Below are 21272 nucleotides of genomic sequence, written 5' to 3'. Positions count from 1 at the left end.
TGAATCCCTCCATGTGTGCTTGTGATTATTGCTTCCAGCCCGAATCCCGGGCAACATTGTCCCTTTAAGAGGGAGCCTTCTGATATTTTTAAAGAAAAAAGCTAATGTTTTTTTCAAGATTTGTACTTTGTTTAAAAATAATAATTTTCCTTCTCCAAATTTTCCTCGATTACATCAAATCTGTATGATTTGGTAATAAACCTTCGCTCCCGTGGTAGCCCTGAAGCTAGTTTTATAAACGTGGTCTCCTGGCAGCGTGCTGCTGACAAAGGAAGTCACAACACTTGAAATCTAAGCTTACTGGGCAGAAACCTCAGTACGTAAAGCTTACTGAAAACAATGCAACAAGTGTGCGTGGCACTGCAGGGATATAACATGGGCGTTTTCAAGGTACTTGGGGGACTTCGATCCTATCCAAAACATAACACGTCACCCGTTGCCTGGCAACACAGCGCAGCGTGCGTTCGCTGCAAGGCCTGCGACACTCGCCGCCTAACCCTTGTTCTCCCAAGCCGCGCTTCACAATGGCGGCCGCCGTTGCTTGGCAACAGTAAACGCCGAGACATGGGGCCTAGCTGCCCGGGACCGCCTTCCACTAATTTCGGCTCTCCCTTCCGCTTTCTCCCCTACTCTCCATGCCGGGACTCTAGGGATGTATGTGACGGAGGACGGGTCACGGTGACTGGTGAGTCTGGGAAGCTGAGGGAAATATTCACTCTTTCTAATGGAACTCAGAGACACCTGAGTGCAGCACAAACTGACATATTTGTAGACAGCGAAAGGTCGCAAACACTTGTGTCCGATAGCCATGCCCAGAGATCTTGGTGCATGCTACAAGTTACCAGAACACACGGAGCATGTACTGTCCATCCGCACAACGCACCACCCGCCACCAGAGTTAAGTGCGTCAGTTATACTTACACTAGTACACAGAGCTCACAGAGTATTGCCACATACCCAGTGCTAACCTGCCTCGTACCCTACCGTTGGCCATGCAGCGCCCTCTTTGTGCTGCTAATGCGCAGTGCCCCCATGCGGCTCACGGGGCACTATCAATCCCTCTTCGTGCTCAGATCTAATTGTCATTACTTCAAGTACGACAATAAATTCCACAATGTCCGTACATTCGGCATATCATGCACTCCATGCTTGGTTTTGCTCCCTGAAACGTGCAATCCTGCATTACGATCAGGGGTCAAGTCCTAAAAATTAAAGTGGGGGGACTCAACAAACGCAATTGGATGCGACGTCACCAGAAATTAGCATACCAAGGTGAAACACACATTTCATTAAATTGGCTTTGCATAACCCAAAATAGGCATGGGACATATGGCATTTGCCTTTCATGAAATCAACACACACAAAACAAAGCGAGGATATTTTCCTCTAATAGTGTTTTTGAAAACTTTAAAAGGTGTACATGTTTTAAACTCCAAGAACCAATACAAATGTTTTCCTTGGGACTTGCAGTACTGAAATGCAACATTTCACCTTTAGTTGGTTGTTATTTTTCATCAGGTTATATAGTGTAGTGGTGAAATCTCCAGCCTACAAACCTGACGACTGCGGTTTGATCCCCAGGTCATCTTTAATTCATAAATTCAAAGAGGTCATTCAATGTTCCTCATTTTTGGGAGGGGAGGGGAAGGGGGGTTTGGTTAGGTTGCAAAGAATGCCTTGATACTAATTCACAGTGCTATATTGTATTGTAGTAGTCATTTATATACTTCCTTTTCCCATTTGTATGGCCTCAAAGCGCTTTGTGGTAGGAACGCCCTTTGGGACCGAAGTCTAGGTATGGGAACGTTTCTCAGAGGATTCTTAAGATGCGTGTGTGCATTTGGCCTAGATTAGGATTTAGGAGGATTGACTAGTCTCCAATAAGCAACCCAAGAAGTCAGGCATGTGGGCGGGTGCTGAGGGAGGTCACGACAGAGTACTAATGCACGATACTCCATATGTACCCAGCTAGACTGATTTGTCATGGGTTGTCTCTGCATTCTAATGGCAGAGGGGTTGAGGCAAGTCTGGTGTTTCATTGTAAAGTGACCTGCTAGACCGAATTTGTCATAGTCGTAGCTGCGTTGTAGAGTGCGCAAATGTGTATTTGTGCTTGCGGTAGTTGTCCAACAAAGTGGTGACTTGTCAGCTCAAATGGAGCTCATCTTTGATGTCACTGTGTTATCCGATCTTCTGTGGTGAGGAAGAAGCCAACTACCTTCATAGCCTTTTCCAGGCACTATGTACAGGCCCTTAAGTCTACCAAATGCAATAGACTGGTTGTCCTAGACAATCTTCTAGGTGGGACAGACAGGGTACCATTGAAATTAGGCTAATGGGATTCTTGGAAACCAATAGACGGGTTACCTTCATAATCTTACTACATATCTTCCAAGTTCCAGAAACGCTAACCGAAGCAGTGTAATAAGCACAATATCATGGATACCTTCATGTATCCACTGTCCGTTACAATGGGTAACCTAAGCAGTTATAAGTGCAATAAAGATTACCCCTGCTTTTTGCGCAGGGAGTTTTAATTCTAGTAAAGACTAGGAGGCGAGCATTATGATTCAACTTCATTTATTACTACTCCTCAGCAGTTTCAACAAACCAACAACAAACACTGTAAAAATGTCCCAGAAGTGACTTTTTCTTTTCTGAACTACAATCCCCATAGTCTCTGTAGACTATGGTTGCAGTAGCTACCCCTCGAAAAGGCTTACTAAGCGCTATGAGCAATTGCGTGGTACCTGCTGCTCTATACTCTGCTGTCCTGTTTTTGTATTCTTTGATACAGTTTGCTACACACAGCTTAGATTTATTCGGAAAATATGGCTAATGGACAGAGGAAGTCCCTGTGTTGGTTCTCTTTAATACTGAGAAGGTGACACCTTCTGGCCCGAAAGCTCTCCTATTTATCTCTAGTGCACGTACATCTGATACATGTTTACAAGATATTAGGCATAGGAGCATTGCCAGTTTCCCTGATAGTTGCTTAAGCGACAGATGTCTGTTTGCCGGCCAATTCTCTAGGAGCTGAAGGACCGCTGATACGTCCCACATCATATGATAACGAGGCTCTGGGGGAGTCTTAAATTTGACTCCTCATATCAATCTCACCACCGCCGGATGTTTACCTGCCGGCACACCTTTAATTGGCAGGTGTCCTATCATGCGGAAAGCTTTTCCGTCTTGCAGTAGCTGCGCTAGAAAGTTCAGGATCGTCACTACAGGTGCTGAAACGGGATGAACACTTCCCCTTCTGCACCAGCTAACCCATTTGGCCCAAGCCGCGTCATAGCTCCTCCTGGTGGAAAGGGCCCAGGATTCAGCGATAAGCTCTGCAGCTTGCATTGAAATGCCTGGCAACGCCCAACATCTCCTGATATCCTGCACGCGATGAGCGGGAGTGTCCCTCTCACTCTGAGGATGAAATTACCCAACTGGGTCCGTGAGCAGTTGATTTCCTTCCGGCAGCACTCTCGGCAGGTCTATCGCCAATTCCATTAGTGTCGGAAACCATACTTGTGATTTCCACAGTGGTGCTACTAACAGCAGTTCTGCTCTCTCCCTCTGACATTTCGCTAGAGCTCTGCACAGCATCGTGAATGGGGGAAAAGCGTAATGCGGGCCTCCGCTTCATTCTTGCAGAAATGCATCTGTTCCTCACGCACCTGGGTCCAGTCTCCAGCTGAAGTAATCGGTTGTCTGTGCTTTCAGCCGGGATGCGAAAAGGTCTATGTGAAGCGGACCCCATCTCTGGTTCATCCTCTGAAATGCTGTCGGATCCAGCTTCCAATCACTGGAGTCCGTGAGGTATCGAGAGTTCCACTCCGCTATTACGTGCAGCTCTCTGGGCAGATATTCTGACGTCTCTGACCGGAGGCAAAAGTTCCAAAAATCTTTCGCTAGCTCTGCTAGCATCTTGGACCTGGTGCCGCCTAGGTGGTTTTTGTATTGGACTGCTGAGATGTTGTCCATTTTCAGCAGTACGCATGATTTCATCTTCCCTTTCATGAAGGCTTTTATCGTGAAGGGTCCTGCTAATAGCTCTAGGCAGTGTATGTGGAGACGAAGCTCATCCTTCCACTGCAGGTCCGCCACGGTCGCACTGATGGTCGACCTTAATATCTTCCACTGGCCTGCCGCCGCCGTTATGTGATTATCCGGCTTCTAGTCCTCCAGTTGCCGTTGGTGGGGGAAGGTCGGCTCGGTCACACGCAGCCGCCCAGGCACACTCAAGGCTCAGTGCGGGCCCCTCCCCCAAAGCTCCCTGTGCCTCTTCTCAGGTCGCCATTTTCTTCGTCCCCCCCAGGGCTCCTTAACAGCATTCGTTCGGGTCGGGTCGATGCAGGTTCCGAACCTCGTCAGAAGTTCACTCGTGGGCAGCAGAAACGCTTGTACTGCTTTGTTGTGGTGTTTTCATGCTGTTTAGGTTGCAATGGTCAGCGAAGTAAGGATCGTAGCAAGGATCAGGACGGGAGCTCAGCCCCAGTGCAGCCTCACCCCATGAGCTCCAGCCACGCCCCTCGTGGTGCTTCCATGACTACTAAAATGTGACTTGAACATTGCTGTTGTAACAGCTCACCAATAAACACATTTTAAAAATAAATTGTATGCTCTCATCTCTTCAGACATCCCCCTCTCTAATCCTCTCACTACTGCTCTCTCCTGGACAACCATTCTCTTCTTTCTTCTCACTTGAAGCTTACTGTACCCTTGGCAAAGGCTCACCCAGCACTGCCACATTCCTTTGCGGTCATTTTATCTATGAAGCAAGTGTTGGTGGCCCCCTTTGCCTCCACTTTCTCTCCATCACCTACTCCTGTGGCTGACTCTCATCCCGACACAGCCCTTTCCAACCTTCACCTTTCTATCTCTAACACTCCGGACATCCTGTCATGAGGATGCACATGACGCCTGCCAAAAAGTGCAAATCTTGGTACGATGTGGCCGCTCTGAAATGCAAGTACAGAGCGGCTGAACGGAAATGAGCTTCAGGTGCACCCTGTGACAAACTGGTCTGTCACCTTCTCCAAAGGCAATACATACATCTTCTCTAAAAAGTGGATCCATGTCCAAGCCTGCATCTTTGTGGCCTCTAGCAACGCAGCCAAACTATTCAAAATCTACAAGGAGCTGGCCAATCCTATCACAGTATCTTCCTCTTCTACACCTACCCAGACCCTCTGCACGGCCCTGGCCTCTCATTTGACCACTAAAACCCAGAACATCTTGTCCGCACTCTCCGACTCTACTCCCCTCTCGCCTTCTACCGCTGTTTGGCCCTCCTTGGACGCCTCCTTCTCTCCTCCCTCTCTCCTGTCACACCTGATGATGTTTTTAGACAAGTGCGGTCTATGAAAGTCTCATCCAAACACGTAACCCCCTGCTCCTCCAGAACTATTAAGGACAACATTGTTCTCTCGCTCCAGCTCTGGCCAATTTCTGCAATCACTCTCTCACCACTGGAGTTTTCCCCTTTCCTCTCGAACACTCCCTAATGCACCCCCTTCTAAAAAAGCTGTCTGCCGACTTCTTAGTCCCGGCAAACTATCGCCCGATCTCCATCACTCCTTTCCCGTTGGCTATCTCCCAGCTAACCCTGCACACCGAAGCTGTTGGTTGTCTCCATAACCATCAGTCTGGTTTCAGAGCAGCCAGAGTTATGGACACTGCTCTCCTGAACACCCGTGAAGATCTGCTCTCTAACCTTCATTCTAGCTCTCTCCCTGTCCTCATTCTCCTCCACCTATCATCTGCTTTTGACAAGGTGAACCACAACATCCTGATCACTCGTCTCTGCGGTACCCTGGGAATCATGGATCAGGCTCTGACATGGCTGTCCTCTATCCTCTTGGACCCATCCTACCAGGTTCAACTTGGGTCCTTCCTCTCCACCACCTCTCTCTCCACATGTGGTGTTCCCCAGGGCTCTATCCTATCCCCCTGGCTTTTCAATGTCTACCTGGCCCCCTTCGCCCTTCTGACCTCTACCTCTTCCTCTAACTTTCAATGTTATGCAAATGGCAGACATCTCTCTTTCAGGCTACTCTGGGCGGCCTCCTCGCTCATCCGCGTCTATCCGATATTCAGGCATGGTGTGCCTCTAATGATCTCTGCCTTAATGCCAGTAAGATTGAGATCCTTCTCATTGGGACCCCTAGGCCCCCTTTTCCCCTCTCAATCTGGTGGGCCTCCCTGGGCTCTCTGCCCTCACCCTCTTGTGAGGAAAAAAACATTGGGATCATCTTCAACTCCACTCTCTCCTTCTCTGCATACATCACAGTCTTTGCCGGAAAGGTCCACTACCAGCAGCACATCCTTAGAGGTACTCTCCCTTTTATCACCTACCCCCAGAAGCTCACTGTCTCCAGAGCCCTGGTTCCCTCTAGGCTGGACTACTACAACAGCTTCCGTCTCAATCTGCCCAACTCTACTCTTCGCCCCCTACAACTCATCCAGAACAGGACTGCAAGACTTATTTATTTATTTACTTAATATGCATACAGCCAATTAGGCTTTACATATGAACGCAATTATACAATTTGGTACATTTCCACAAATTAAATCATTTACTCAAAAACACCTAATCATAAGACTACTAACTGTAATGCAAATATTCATGGTAAAATCTTTAAAACAGTGTGCCTATAGACAATTCTATTACTATCATTAAAATCATTTAATAAAATGTCATCGTGTGGTAGATTGCATTTAGATCATTCCCTTGCAGTAACATTTTCCATAATCTATGCATATTTGCTACCTCAAAACCATTATTATAAGCTTTCACATATTTCACTCTCATTAAATGAAGGCTTTCGCAGTAGCACAACAAGAGTTTAGCGGTTTCTATGGTTGATATTCTACATAATCTACAATATCGCTCATCTTTGGTGATACCCAATTTCCCACCCAACACTTCCAGTGTAGGTTGAAGGTTAAACTTAAACAGAACATATTGTCTTACTGTTGTACAATTCGGAAAGGCTAATTGGTAGCCAGGCTTAGTCAAGTTAGGTTCCCAATGCTCTAAAAAGAGACCGCTATTTACTTTTGCAGTCAAATTTATACTGTCACTCTCTGCAGCGTAACTATATATTGATCATTTTAGTAACCGTTTGGTGTAGCCAAACCACTGCATTATTTTTGGCCCATCTATGATACGCCTTACTTAACTGTGCGAGGGTACCATTTACAATCATAAATTCCTTTCTCGGAAAACCATCCATTATTTCTGCTATAAATGTGTTAATAGTTAAGGTGCATAATTTCACATGTAGCATTGCTTTTTTATATTCAATAAAATCAGAGGCACTCATAAAATGACATTCTAATAATAAATATTCTCTAGATAATGTTTTGGGCATCCTGAATAAAATCTTGAAAAGCTTTGATTCAAAACTATTTATTTCCTTGGTGTATCTTGTCCCCCATACTTCAGCTGCATAAAAAAGACAGGATACCACCTTGGAAGAATAAAGCAACATTATGGTGTGAACAGAAAATCTGCCTTGCTTACCAATAAAGTGACTAATACAACTCATTCAGAACAGGACCGCAAGACTTATCCTTGGCCTCAAGCCCAGGGACCACATCTCTCTGGCCCTGAAATTCCCCCATTTGGCTCCCAGTGGCTGCAAGTATCAAGTTTAAGACCCTCTGCATCGTCCACAAGGCTTTCTGGGGCTGGGCCCTCACTATCTCCAACTCTCTCTTTCGAAGTGCCTTCATACTAGATGCCTCCGCTCATCTACTTCTATTCTCTGCAGGTGAGTCGCTTCTCCAAGCAGAAATTGGGTAGTAGATCCCTCTCCTCTGCAGGTGCCTCCCTCTGGAACGGCCTCTCTGCATCTCTCGGCCTTGAGCCGGATCTCCTTAAGTTCCTGAAGATCCTCAAGACCTTCCTTTTCTCCTCTTCCTTACCCTTTCTAACCTTCCCTTCCTCCTGCACCGTCCTGCTGACTGGCTGCTTGGTGTTCCCCTAAATCTTACGGGACACCTCTCCCTTCCTCTGTACAGTCCCCCTGCACTTGTCTACTGGCCTTCCTCCACTACCGCATGGCCTCCCGTGCACTACCGTGGTGTGATTTTCCCTTGGAGTCCCAGCCTTCCTTGCACTTAACTCAGGTTCCTGCTGCTCTGCGTGCACTTATACCATTACCCTCTCCCCTGCACTTCTTGTCTGCCCATTTGCACGATCTAAATGATACTAGGGCTAGTAAGATCATTTGTCTTGTCCTCCCTTGTTCCTCCTCCCTTGCCTGGTTGTGCCTTGAAACACTTGTGTATAGGCACATTATATATATAACATAATCAATCAATCAATTAATGCTGCGTTCGTCAGCTGGTTAGGCAGTGTTATGGCTAAACCCTGTTTTGTTTGGTTGTCGACACAACTGGTTTCGGCCTGTATAGCAGTCTGAGGGTGCTCCTAGTAAGTCAGCCTTTGTCAGGATGTGATATTATGATAGTGTCTCATTCAGTGGGATATCCTGTGGTCAGAGTCAAGAAAATAAGGACCGATATGAATCTATAAATAAACGGGGTCTTTATTGAGGGCATGTTTGGGGTTGGATTGTGTCATCACATTCTAATTGTGGGCGGTGTGGGAAGGTTGGTGGACCTAATTACAGAATATAATGTATGCTTTTCTATAAAGGTTTGATGTGCAAGCACCAAACATCTCAGTGTGGGGAGATTTTTTCATGTTGCAAAGTTGCTAACGTTACTCAGCTTGATTATTATAAAAGTGTTAGATTTAGTGGTGTTTCTTTGACAGCACCTTTTCATGCTGTTCTGTTCCGCGATCTGCTTGAATATAGCTGTCCCAGCTGTGTCTGGGCCCTGAATAAACTTGCGTTACTTCTTGCCTGCGTACACTCCTTTTTTGACCACTTTTGTAATTTTTATTGATGAGTTCCGAGGTGACTCCTGACACATTTTTGGAGGCCCCACAGACATATCTCAGCCTTTCGACTGAGCCATGGGAATTCCAGCCGTGGTAGCGGAGGAGTGCGGGACAGCGTCCATTGACTAGTACTAATATCCTGAGCCAGAAGAGGTGCGCAGACGCCACTTTCCCAAAGGTCTGCCTGGTCCAGCACTACCTTCACTCAAACTGAAGTACAGCCCTTTAAAGGGAGACTCTGAGGCCAAGAGAAATGAAGAGTCTCCTAAAAGGATACGTGAGTGTACTCGTGCATGAAATGCGCCAGGGGTGTGAGAGACTATGTTTTGCTGTATAGTTATGCACCCTCAGAGTGGTGGAGGTTAATTGGCTGTAGTAGTCTTAGATTTTAGGTCTGCAGATCCGATAGGGAGCAGGTAGACGGTGGCACATCTGCGTTAGAGCAGATGGTTGTGTAGTAAAAATGAAGATTTAGAGCCAAAATAATTTGCAAATAGTTGCAGAGCTGCTTAGCACGAGTAAATGATGCAGTCGATTGAGGGGAGGAGTAACTGCTTTTTCTAACATACTAACATAGGGCATCATTGTTAAGGTGTTGTGCCTGGGGAGAAAGCCATTTGTGTACTAATGTAACCTAATAAGACCGACCTGCGGAGAAGGCCAGCGTATGCAAGTGTGGAGTGCAAGATGTGAAAGTGCAGAGCCTGTGTAGAAGGCTAGAGTGAATGAAAATGGGGGAAACGAAAATTGAGTGAGTGTGATTGAATAAGGGGTTGAGAGTTTAAAGGATTACATTGTAAAGTAGAAGAGGAAGAAGAAAGGAGAGAGTATTGCAATAATACAAATTAAGGTGCAATAATGACTTCCTATTGGGTGGATGCAACACTTAACCACATGTGCAGGAAACTGCCCCAATATCGTGACAAAAAAATTACCTTTTTGAGTGGGTACATGACAGAGTGGGGTAATGTTACAAGGAATGGCCTGGAGAGGGAACGTTTGACAAAAATATTATCAACAGTTTGTATTCATATTTGTCGGCCACCCATAAAGGTGCAAAACTCAAAAAGAAGCAGGACATTTGAGGACCTTGGAAGTTACACGAAGAAAAGGATACAGAGATGGAGAAGAGGAAAGAGGAGGAGGAGCAGGGTAGTGCTCCGCCCCCTCCATATTCTGTCTACCCATTACTAAAACCAGCTGCAGGATATACAGATCTCAAAAGAGTGTCACAAAGTAAGAAGGAACACATAAAAGTAAAGATTAGGGAGAAGCGGATGCCAGTATTAAGGATGAGAAGGGAAGGTGGAAATATTTAATGGATATTAAAAAAATCACCCAGAAGCAACTTGACTCTGTGTTCAAGGAAGCCGAGAAAGCCATGGAAAAGGAGATGGAGGAAAAAAGGAAAAGAACAAGGAAAGGCAGCTGACAAACTGGGATGGACAGTAGGATGCATACAAATTAGAATTGACAGCTGGGGACAGGGCTTGGACAATGGTGAAGATGACACGACAGAAGGTGTGCATACTGCATCAGATTGGGAGGACAGTGGGGACAGCGATCATGGAGATAACAAGTTAGAAACATGCAATTTGACAGACGTGAGCAGGGGAAGGAGATGAACAAAGAGAGCAGAGGAGGACAGAGAGGAGACATTGGGAGATTGGGGAAATAGGCTTTGGAGTAGGAAAACGAGAATAGCAGTCATGGCAAGATCACATGGCAATTAAAGCAGAGCTCGCACACAGATGCCCCTTTTGCAAAAAGCAAATGGTGTGGTTCACTACATACCATGGCAGACAATGGATAGGGAAATGTTGGTTCACAGTCTGCCTTCATTAATGGCAGGGGCGAAAAAGTTGATTTACATTTTTGAAAAAGAGACCGCAGCAATTCCATTAGCTGTAGGAGATATAACATGTTTATTGGCAGTGCTGGCTGGGGAGAGAAGTGACAAAATATGGCAACAGGCCAGATACTCTGGGGTAAAATTAAGCTCTAACATTCATTATGGAGTGCCCTTCAATAACTATCGAGCACATGCTTGGAAGGCTCTAAGGGAGCTGTGTCCAGATATGTCATACATGTGTACTATATTGGCTCATAAAATGAAGCCTGATGAGAGCCCGCAGACTATATACGATCCATACAAGAAATGTGGACGTAGGTAGATAAACACTCATGAGATGACAAAATACCTTTTTGTTTTATCACATCTTAGTGAGGGGGCACCCCGTTGATGTGCAGACATTCTTAGAGAAGATAGTGGAAATTGAGGCAGTGTTGATACAGTAAAGAACATTTGTGTCGAAGTTGATAATGGAAAGCTTTGTGTTTAAGTGGGTCTGAGCCTGACAGACGGGGATCCGGTTTGAAGCCTGGGGGAGGAGGACACTGGGTGAACAGAAAATCACCCGAGAATTTGTATGTGTGAACTCCTAAGAAGGTGGGTCTGAGCCCGGCGGTAGGGGACCCGGGGTGAACAGAAAATCACCCAAGAATTTGTATGTGTGCAACCCTAAGGAGAAATGAACTTTGTTGTTTGTCGCATTGCATCAGGCCCTTTGAAAAAGAGACTTTGAATGGCAAAGACTTTGGCACAGAAGTCCATGATGTTGACGTTTATCACTGCACCCTTGTACTAGAGAAGCCAGAGACTTTGCTTAGCTTGAGTGTGCCTATATGTAACTAGAGGGATGGTAGCTGCCAAAATGATTAAGCCATTCTTAAATTATAAATGGTTTGATTATTTACCGGGAGAGATAGAGGTGTCACAAATAATCACCTTTTTTTAACATATAGAAATCGAAAAACTGAGTTTGCAATTTGAGAAAATAACAGTATGTATTTGAATAAAGCGGAGAAACTGTTATGAACCCCTTGATTAAAAAAAACATGTATTTATTTACATGTATTATGAATGAACAATTTAAATATACAAAAAGAACATTGTTTTTAGTATAATCAAGGAATGGAAACAAAAACATATATATTTTTCTTTAAACAAATAAATACAATTTTCATATAGCCTATTCATGAAAGACTGATGATTTCTAATATTCAAATCAGGAAAAAAGAAATATAACTGTATAAAAAGTATGGTTGAATTATAGTTCATCCAATATAGACATAGACAAATACTGATGTACTTGTAGTGAAACAATTTTACGAGCAAAATTCAATGCATTTTGTTGTCTGTGTACCAAATCTTGATTGCACAAAAGGCCTTTTGAATAGACCAAATGATAAAAGCAAAATTACTTATACATTATTCTGAAAGAGAACAAGACCTAACTTGTATAATGAACTTTATTTTTGTAATGTCATTTTGCAACCTAAATTTTGTGGTAAATCAGCAAACTTGTATTGCTTATGATGAAAATTTACACATTAGATAGGTAATAACTAATCCTTGGTCTACGTCAGGAAATAAACTTCCTTGGTGTTGAACTGATGGCAGGTGAAAACCTGCTGCAGTGACGTTTCGGCTTTAGAATGAACAGCCTTCTTCTGGGCCAATAGGATTGTGAAAGCCTACGAAATGTGAAGAAAAACAGGAAAGATCTGTTTGAAAATGGGGGTTGCTTGCTAGTGTTTTCACATATACAGCAAGTAATGCTAGGTCAATAGTTGAAAAAAGGGAGGGGGAAGAGCTCAGAAACACACATAGAGGTGTATTCTGGTACAAGAAGGATAAAACAACTGACCTTGGGTGCCTCCGGGCTGAAAAGGTGGGGGTAGAGATCAGACTGAAACTGGAACTTAGTGGTGAAAATCCAGTAGCAAAGTGCTTGTAGGGCCTTATTATGGCATTGTTGATCAAGTCAAGACTATTCAGGAGTAACAGCTACTAAAGCTGAAGAGCTAGCACACATTAAGGAAGCAAAGAGGGGGTTGAGGGGAAGGAACAAGAGAGAAAAGGAGTGGTGAGAAAAGGAAGGGAATGATATGGGCTACATATCTGGTTAAATTTAGATACCCATAGAACTCCCCTCTAAATGCTGCCAGTGATCACTCAAATATAAAAATAATGATGTGCTGTTTGATAGCTTACCCTGCAAAAGCGCGGGGTTTTGGTAGTATGTCCGTGATGTATATTCTAGCCACACGTGGTCAGACACTCTGGCGGGGAGTTGAAACCGAATTTAACGTAGTCGCTCCTGTAAGACACACAAAGCAGGAGCTTTCAAAAGAGGGCTATAAGAAAATACCAATGTGCTTGCACGGCGGGAGTGAGTCAGCCTCGAAGAGGTAGTCCAGAGGAGAAAGGGGAACTCGCCTCCAAGGAGTTCGGATGAGCAGAAAAACCGTCCGTTGAACAGTAGCGGAGCTGGGCTGTGTACAAGTCTGTTGCCAGCATAGCGTTGTGCCTAGAGGTTGTCGCATGTGTCCTGGGGTAGTGTTTCTGATATTAAAACAATAGCGCATGCCCGTGCGCATGCGCTCTAGGTTAGTGGTGTCACCATCGTCATCAATATAGTGTACATGTCGAAGATAGAGGACACTAGTCTCCTGGCGCATGCACTGTAAGAGGACGACGAAAGGTGCGCTTCTACCGTGTCGTGTTGAGCTAGGAGTTCTGTATAGCTGCATCATGTATCAAGGATAGAGGTGGTTATGTTATTACTAGATGCCATACTAACTGTAGACAGATCTCATGTGGCTAGACATTTAAGGGTATTGTGCCGTATGAAGTAGGCTACAATTATGTAGATTGGGTAAATCTAAAGGGAGTCCGATCAAAGGGGCCCGCATATAAAGTAATGGGTCCTGCATTATGCCCTATGCTCATATTGAAATCTAAAATAGTGGGAGCAAGGAACAAATGATGGTTTAGTCCTCTGGCTGAGGGCAATACCAAAATTGTGTGAAGTCGATCTCTTATGTTAGGGGACTACCTAACAGCTATGGTGTTTTCAGGTTCAGAGGAACTACTAAAATGAAATATAGTTGGAGATTGTTGTGTGACATGTACACTGCGTGGACTCGAGAGGCTTAACAGGATTACTGGTAAAAATTCAGCTATTGTGATAATTTTCCGGGGGGGCGGCTTCATTCAGTCCTCGCTCAATCGTTCGCAGTTTGAAAATCCACCATGCCTCTTTGTAGTTTAGGGCGTTTTTGATGTTCGAAGTGTTCTGAATTTTGTCAAGGACCCACCATTTCAGCTGGTCCTGTGTATGTTGAAACTGCACAAAGTGGGAAACCAGCAGTGCGTTGAGGGAGCAACATCTTATTTTGGAGCGATGCTCGCCAATTCGCTTGAGTACTGGTCTTGCAGTTTGGCCCACATACCGGAGGCCACATGGGCATTCAATGGCATATATCACATTGGCTGTCTTGCAGTTGGTGAATTGTCGTAGACACCATTCCTTAACTTCAATTTTGAAGGATTTAATTTTACTTGTGTACTTGCAAGCTGCACAGTTACCACAAGGATAATGACCTGTCAATGTTCTGAGATTCCATAGACCTGTTCTACTGGTCTTTTTGGGCAGTCGGGCGTGTGTTAGCCATTCGCTAAGATTTTTAGATCTTTTGAGAGCCATCCTGGGTATTGGTTCATCAGGGAGATTTTGTTGAACAAGAGGCCAAAATTGTTTTATGATTTTCTTAATGTTAGTAGTGTTTGGCCTAAAAGTTGTCACGCAAGTTATGCAATCCTCTGATGAAACATGATCTCTGGGTTGAAGCAGGGATTTCCTTGGGATACATAGTACTCTTTTGCTCGTGTTTTTGATTCATTTCTTGGGATAGCCACGTGCCAAAAGTTTAGATTCAAGATGTGATGCATGTTGTCGGTATTGTTGGGTTTGTGAACAATTTCTGCGTACTCTAAGAAATTGGCCAAAAGGTAGATTTGTTCTGAGGCTTTGTGGGTGGCTGCTGTTGAAATAAAGCAATGTGTCCCGATCTGTTTCCTTCCCATACAATGTGCACTGGAGCTTGTTGTCATCTGTGGTGATAGTTAGATCCAAGAAGTGTATAGCCGTTTGGCTATTATTCAGAGTAAATTGAATCTCTGCTGATTGGGTATTGAGCCATGTATGAAACGATGCAAGCTCCAAAGCAGTTCCTTTCCAAAGAAATAGAATATCATCTATGTATCTGTACCAGTTTTGAATTTTATCAAAAAATGGATTGTGATGGTTCAGCACAAATGAAGCTTCATATTCTGCCATAAAAATGATTGCCAGACTCGGAGCAAATGCTGCCCCCATGTCCGTGCCCCTGATCTGCAAATAGAACGTTTCATCAAAGTTGAAAAAGTTCCTGGTCAATGCAATTTCTAATAGCTCGAGAATGAAATTGACGGGCACTCTTCTTTGCTCCATATGGTGAGTCAGGTGATGTCTTATGCATTCCAACACTGATGTCTGGGGAATACTAGTATAAAGTGCCTGGATGTCTAACGTAACTAGTGTATCATGGTTCTGGTCAAATGGAAGATTTTCAAAGATGTTAATGGTTGCCATGGTGTCTTTCAAATATGTTGGTGTACATTGGCAAAGGGGCTTGAGAAAAAAATCAACAAATTTGCATAAAGGTTCCAAAATGGAGCCGCATCCTGAAACGATAGGTCTGCCGGGGGGATTGGAGGCATCCTTATGGATTTTGGGGAGTGCATAGAAGGCAGGTGTTCTATCCTCTGAGGTTTTCAGGAATGTTTGTTCATCCTCTGTGATCCAGTCTTGTTTACGAGCATAGTTAGTACTGATGGTAATTTCCCTTTGAATGGACTGAGTGGGATCTCGACTGAGTTTTTTTATAATTATTGCCGTCTTCCAGAAGTGTTGCCACCACCCTCTTCTACTGGCTCAAACTTTGTATCACTATTCCTCCGCCCTTATCAGCTGGCTTGATAACAATATTGTTGTTGGATGCCAGTTGTCTAAGTGCTTGTTGTTCTCCATTAGTAAGATTGTGTCGAAGAGGCTTTTGTTTCTTCTGCAGGTTTCGAATTTCCTGTCTAACACATTTCTCAAATACTAAAAGGGCTGGTTTAGTCTCATTGTCATTGTGACAGAAAGTGGATTTGGGTTTAAGCCCTGTAGTCTCTTCCGTTCTGGGTGGTTCAGAGTTTTGGAAAAATGTTTTTAGCCGGATTTTACGGAACAAACTTTGGAGTTCATTTTCCAAAGAAAGCCAGTTGGTAGGTTTGGTGGGTACATATGATAGGCCTTTGCCTAAGACTGCTGTTTGTTCTTCCGTAAAATTGAAATTTGACAAGTTAAAGATAGGCAGGGTGATGGTATCAACTACCGGCGTCGATTGCGGCGGCGTCCTTGTGGGGGGTGCCACTGTGGATACAGTTGCATTGGTGGGGGGGCCCCAGAAGATATTGTTGGGACCCCCTCTGCCTAAAAAAGGCGGCTGATACTGGAAAAATGAGGGTGTCTGTTGGGGATATGGTCTAGTCTGTTGTGATTGGTCTGCTGATCCTGACCCCGAACTTGAGGTATCGGAGAAGGTTACCCATCTTTTTCTCTGTCTTGCAGATCCTGCAATATTTTGAGCCCTTTCCTTCTCCTTATTTTCTTTAAATTCAGGTGCAAGATAAGGATACACCTTTTTAAGTTTGAACTCGTTCATGTATTTAGCTAGTTTTTTGTGGTTTTTTTCTGTAGCGTATCTGCCATAAATTGATCCATGATTTTATTAATTTCTTTTAATTTCTCTTTTGCATTATCCAACGCGTTGTTACTTAGAAATTTTTTTTCTTCTTTTTCTAGATCTAATTGGATCTTAAGGTGTATCCGTTTTGCCGTAGTAATTGTTAGGACCATTAGATCTCGATAGCTTGAGTGTGCCACCTTGTCCCATGCTGAAAACGTGGGGAAGGGAAACCCTTTGTAAAATGTATTTATTTTTTGGCTTCCGTATAGGAAAAAAAAGTGGTTTTACACCAAAAACAGGGGTTGGCATGCCATGTAGAGATTTGTATTCTTTTTATCGTTGAAGTCACGTAACATTTTCCCTTGTGGCTACACACTCTCATCCATTTGTTACCATGATCTGTTTGTCCGGTGACCTCAGAGGCCTGCATCTTCAAAACATGGTTCAAGGTTACATTATTTATTGTCTTAAATCTGGCTTCGTCCGTTAAGCACTGTGCATGACTTGTTTAGACAATTCAGGATATACTCACTAAAGGGTAAAGTCCTTGGGGTCATTACAGGGTTTAGGGTGTCCACCTGGTAACAACAAAGGAGATGCTGAATATATGACTAAAAGGGCTGGGTCACAAGGAGGCAGAGGGGATTTCCATAGTTTTTGCACACGTCGGCTGGATGTCACATATATTTTACTCTTTTGCATAGGAGAAAAGTAATTTTTACTCTATTAAAATCACATTTGCTCTCAAAGTTTAAAAATAGGGAGTAAAATACTCCCACCTCAAAATCTTATCTGGAGCACTGTGCTTACCCTACCATCCCGACAGACAGGTTTACTCCCGATAGCATGGCCTTGAAATCGGCAAATGCCATTTGCCACTTGTTCCTTATCAACATTTTTGTTCAACCTGTGGGATTGCACAGCAATGGCGGCTGACCACATCCCTGAAGAGGAAGAGAGAGACGACTTCCTGGCTATCATCAAAGATGATAAGGAGGCAATATGTGAGTGCCTCCAGTCAGGTCTGAATACTGCAGATAGTATTAGCAGATCCATGGTGACTAGCACCGTGCTACGCAGATTTGCGTGGCTGTGGAAGTCTGGATTTGCACCGGACGTGCAATCTAGATTACTCAATATGCCTTTAGACGGTTCAAGACTGTTTGGTAGCAAGGCTGATGAATGTCTGGAAAGGCTATAGCCCTCAAAAGCAGCGGTTAAATCTCTTAGTGCCGCTATTAGACATCCTCAATGTTCCTACTCCGGTACATCATCTTGGAGCGGTAAGTCTTTTAGTTTTTACTCCTCTTTGGAAGAGGGAGATGACAAGCCAGGGATAGAGGACAAAGAAGATTCCCTCTTGGTGGATGACGGAGAGGTGTTAAATTAGCCCAAGCAGCGGCAGCTTTGCCCTCAGCCACTTCAAAACTTCTATCAGGTCTTAATCCACAATACCCCAGTGGGAGGCAGGCTCTCACAGAATCTCAAAGAGTGGCGAGACATTACTTCGTATGCTTGGGAACTGGAAACGGTAGCCCAGGGTTACTGCCTTCCTTTTCTAAAAAGGCCCCAGGGTCGTCCACCGGGGAACAGCTCATTGAAAATCCCAGATCTGCTCCTTATGCAGGAAAGGTTAATCATGCTAGAGAAAGGTGCAATAAAACCAGTACCTGCAGTGGAGAGGAACCTTAGTACTAGTCGTATTTTCTAATCCCCAAAAAGGACAGATATTGAGACCCATCTCAGACTTAAGAAACTTGAACAAGTTCCTCAGGAAGGACAAGTTCAGGATAGTTACTCTTTCTCAGATCCTTCAGGCCTCCCAACTCCAAGTCTGGATGGTATCATTGGACCTTCAGGATGCTTACTTTCATGTGTCTATCCATCACAAGCACAGAAAGTGCCGGAGGTTCACAGTTGACGGTTCTCATTATCCATTTTGAGTTCTGCCATTTGGGCTGACCTCCGCCCAAGGGTTTTCACCAAGTTGATGGCGATGGTGGCAGCAAGTCTCAGGAGAGGGCGGATTCGCGTCTACCCCTACCTGCATGATTGGCTGACGAGGGCTTGCTCTCCTGAACAGACCGTGGAACATCTCAGCGTGACTTGCCACTTTTTCCCCAAACTGGGCTTCTCCCTCAATTACAAGAAGTCACATTATACCATCTCAAAGACTCCAATTTATTGGAGCAGTTGTGGATGCCTCCTCAGGAAAAGCCTCATCACCCGAGGTGAGGGCTTATCACATTCTGCATATAGTCACCACATTTCGGAGTGCCCAGCGTCTTCCGGCCTTCGATTTATTTATATATTTATTTATTTATTTTGGGGTTGCTCGGCTTCATGGCATCCTGCATTTTTCTGGTGCCAGAGGCTTCCCTGAGAATGAGATCTCTCCAGTGGGCTCTCGGGACGCAATGGTCCCAATTCTCAGGCAGGATGTCAGACCTCCTTCAGGTTCCGAGCAGAGTCACACAGGACCTTCTGTGGTGGGCCTGTGAGGTCAACATTCTGAAGGGAGAACCTTTTAGGCAGCCATGGCAGGAGATAACAGTATTGACGGACACCTCACTCACGGCCCACATCAACGATCTGACAATCAGCGCTTGTTGGTCTCCATTGGAGTCCAAACTACATATCAAGCATTTGGAACTGAGGGCAATCAAACTCGCACTGAAGGCCTTTCTACCCTCTGTACAGGGAAAGAATGTGCTGATAATGACAGGCAGCACAGTGGTCATGTACTACCTCAGCAAGAGAGGGGGCGTAGGGTCATAACCACTGTGCAAAGAGGCAATGCAGTTCTGGTACTGGGCAATTCAGGAAAGAATCTCCCTATCGACAGTGCACTGAACCGGTGATGAGAACACAGCAGTGGATGCTCTGAGCAGGAACAGCACAGTCTCCCAAGAGTGGGAACTAGCTCAGGACGTCCTTCAAGAGATCCTCATCCTTTGGGGAACCCCTTAAGTGGATCTGTTCGCGACCATTGTCAACTGGAAATGCAAGCTATTGTGCTCCAGGGTATTTCTCCCAATAGGAGCTCTAGGAGACGTGTTCATTGTGGACTGTGATTTTCCACTTCTGCACGCGTTTCCTCCAGTCCCCGTCATTCCTCACGTGATCAGGAGATTGAGAAAGTTTGGAAAACCCATGAGCCTTATTACCCCAGATTGGGCCAGGAGGACTTGATACCTAGACCTCCTGCACGTGTCCATCTGCCCTCCTATACGTCTTCCAGAAAGAGAGGACCTTCATTCGCTGGATAAGGGTTGGGTTTTCCATCCAGAGGTCAAAACACTCAGCCTGGTTTCTGAGAGGCTGAGGTACAAGGATTGAGACCTCCCGGAAGACGCAATGGAGGTTTTGTTTTCCGCCAGGAGGCCAGCAACAAAATCCTTATTTATTTTTTTTACATTTGTATAGCACACTTAACCCTTAGGTATCTAGGCACTTAAGATTACGGTTACACATTCGGTCAATTACATTTGACGATAGGCACATGAACATCCCTCAGATGTGCAAAAGCAAGACAAGTAGGTAGGTAGTTGTGCACAGTCTGATAAAAGCTTTGCCTTGTGTTGTGGGGGTTCCCATAGCAAATGTTCAAACAAAAGGACATAAAACGCAGGTATGTACAGTCTGGTAAAGCCTTGCCTCTTGTTACGGGAGCTACGTCAGATGCGCAGACTAGCAGTAGGACGGACGCAATAGGTAGGTGTGCACAGTCTGGAAAAGCTGCACCTTATGTTACTAGGGGCTACATGAGATGTGCATGCAGTAAGAGGCCATAATAGGTGGGTGTACATAGTCTGGCATCATGGAATATTAGTCCAATTGAAGGTTCAGGTGGGAAATGCACATCAAAGCGCCGGGTCTAATGTCAATCGATGGGTGCAGAAGGCAGCACTTCATATTTAAGATCAAAAGACAGCCAATGGGTGAAGGAAGTCAACACACCCCCAAACAGTTCCAACACAAGTCAGTGGGTTCCAGAGTCAAGCAATGGGTGCAGGTAGAACAAAGCACACCATAACAAAGTATGAATGTCATTTAGTGGGTGAAGAGTGTAGGATTTCAAAGCAGGAAACGTGGCTGCAGTCTGGAAAGCCTGACCTCATAGACAGAGGGGCTATAGCAGGAAAGCAGGAGCCATGAGCAAGGTGGTGAAGAATGAATGAGTTGAGAAGATACACAAGGAGTATAATCCCATAGGGACAGATGCCTCCGTCCGGGTACAGTACCTGGAAGGGTGAGGAAGGAAATCAAGGGTGCCAAAGAGTATGGACTGCAGCTAAAGGGCTGCGCCCAGGTCAGGCCCAGATGGGATTCAACATCGCCTGGGGGCCTCAGCGGAGGCCAGTGTCACTTATCGGTTCCCTTCGAAACCCAGGTCTTATACGGGGCACAGCATACCAACAGCTTCAGGAGGCATGAAAATGGCAAAATAGAAGAATGGACAGGCCCCTTCCTCACTGTGCCAGGGGCCGTCTTATAGTTAGTTTGTCAAAAAAAGCAGATGGAGTAACAAGGAGGCATCAAAATTCTGTTTGACACCAAGCTCCACCGCCCAGGCCCAAGCTGGCATCAACAATCCAAGATGGAACAGTAAGTTGAAATTCTTTACCAGGTTTATTGATGACCTTTTTGGGGTTTGGCATGGGACTGAAGACGAAATCCAGGAATTTTTTGAATACATGAACGGATTGGCGCCAAGAATTAAGTTTACTCATAAGAC

At 44.9% G+C, this 21272-nt stretch overlaps 1 protein-coding gene across 1 annotated transcript in view; it reads left to right on the top strand.

The window, feature by feature from the left end:
• Window positions 1–483: 483 nt before the first annotated feature.
• The window catches only part of ZBBX (zinc finger B-box domain containing), a 1294113-nt gene continuing 1273324 nt past the window's right edge, over window positions 484–21272 (top strand). The window contains exon 1 of the mRNA XM_069618490.1: window positions 484–685. The gene's annotated coding sequence lies outside the window, so the exon portion shown is untranslated. The remainder of the gene's footprint in view (window positions 686–21272) is intronic.

The sequence above is a fragment of the Ambystoma mexicanum genome, chromosome 10 (assembly GCF_040938575.1).
Source record: "Ambystoma mexicanum isolate Mex_15411 chromosome 10, UKY_AmexF1_1, whole genome shotgun sequence".
Classification (NCBI taxonomy): domain Eukaryota; kingdom Metazoa; phylum Chordata; class Amphibia; order Caudata; family Ambystomatidae; genus Ambystoma; species Ambystoma mexicanum.
This window is presented reverse-complemented; position numbering and strand designations above follow the sequence as displayed.